General features: G+C 37.7%; 1 protein-coding gene across 1 annotated transcript in view; it reads right to left on the bottom strand.

Annotated features, from left to right (window-relative positions):
* LOC107706586 (zinc finger MYM-type protein 4-like) overlaps positions 1 to 1,410 on the bottom strand; it is a 28,898-nt gene extending 27,488 nt beyond the window's left edge. The window contains exon 1 of the mRNA XM_016510340.1: positions 1,205 to 1,410. The gene's annotated coding sequence lies outside the window, so the exon portion shown is untranslated. The remainder of the gene's footprint in view (positions 1 to 1,204) is intronic.
* Positions 1,411 to 1,680: the final 270 nt, after the last annotated feature.

The following is a 1,680-nucleotide window of genomic DNA, read 5'->3' on the forward strand; positions in this document are numbered from 1 at the left end:
TTTTTTTGCTGCGGCACCCGGGGAGCAGTTGGGGGTTCAGTGCCTTGCTCAAGGGCACCTCAGTCGTGGTTTTGAAGGTGGGAGAGAGCGCTGTACATTCACTCCCCCCACCTACAATCCCTGCCGGTACGAGACTCGAACCCGCAACCTTTGGGTTACGAGTCCGACTCTCTAACCATTAGGCCACGACTTCCCCCTAAAGTCCCCCCTATCAGGACTTTACAGGCCTGTACAGTATTTTCACAATATTATACAGCCAATCTTGCTTAAGTGCAAGTGCAATGCATTGCAAACTTTTGGATTAGTGTGTTATACATTTTTGAGAAATTCTGCAAGTTCAAACATGAAAACTAATGATTTCCTTGAAGCACAGGTTAGAATGAGTAGAAAATTAAACTATGTAATGTTTTGCTTTGTACGCCCTTGTTTGTCAACAAAAGTGTTTTTAGATTAATTAATAACATTAACAGATATTGCTTTTTTTATATTCACGTAAAATATTAATTAACAATATATTATTTTTCATGAAAAAAATAAATTTTTTAAACAGTTACATAATTATTCAGTCATTTTTAACGAACAAAAATTAAAGAACACATAAAAATGTTGCAATTAACTATAAATCGTGTTTGCGGCAGCAAAAAAGTTAAGATCTAATTTTAAAATCCTTATATATCTTCCACAATATTAGTGATTAAAATATCCCCATTGCTCCGATATTTTATCTTATATAATTCCGATAATTTAGAGTTGTTTTTAAAATACTTCAAAACTAACGTACACTACCATTTCAAACCATATCAGCCTCCACAATGGACTTTAGCCTACTGTCTGCTGCAGCAAACGCTTCTGTACTTTAGCAACTGCTGCACATGGCATGCAGTCACAGGACTATAAACATGCATCTTTGGCTAATATTGTCACAGGCTGATCATACATACCATACAATACTCCAAAACCTCAACATTGCATTAATTCTGTTTTATATTGATAACATATGCGCCGTTCTATTGTCGTTAGCTCGCTATTCGATAGAAATGAAAAAATAAAATACTCCAACATGAGGCTTTAAAACATGAATGTTGAAGCCAGGCCAAGCGTATATAGGCGAAACACGCTGCAGGACATGCATGCTTTGCAGCGAATCTCTGCAGAGATGATAAACAACACGCGGGCCAATCTTTTCAACAGTTTATGTACTTACCTTTGAACGCCTGGCGTATTCTTTCAACAATCCCTCTCAAAAGACAGTCGATCAACAACCCCTGCAAGATGCACGGTTGATCACTTCTGAATTAAAACATCAAAATACTGCAAAAGTTGCTGAAACAAACTAGCTGAATAGCCTCGCTGGCTCTCCCGCGAAAGCTCTTCCCCCAATGCGTGCAGCAGTGCATTATGGGTAGGGATGGGCGGATCGATCCTTAAGTATCGATACTTTCGATACTGATGTTGTATCGAAAGGATCGATCCTCACATAAAAATATCGATTCTAAAGTGCGTTTTTTAACCATTAATTTTATTGACTTATCAAAAAAATTCGTTGCATAAAATAAGCTTCTAAGTGGAAAAATAGACGAATAATTGTGTTGGATAGAATAGAACCATTTCTCCTGCTCATCGGAACCTCTATGATCGGAACACACGCAAATGCTGAAAGACAGAACCAATCAATCACAG

Source organism: Sinocyclocheilus rhinocerous, unplaced genomic scaffold (assembly GCF_001515625.1).
Source record: "Sinocyclocheilus rhinocerous isolate Xijiao unplaced genomic scaffold, SAMN03320098_v1.1 scaffold1497, whole genome shotgun sequence".
Classification (NCBI taxonomy): Eukaryota; Metazoa; Chordata; class Actinopteri; order Cypriniformes; family Cyprinidae; genus Sinocyclocheilus; species Sinocyclocheilus rhinocerous.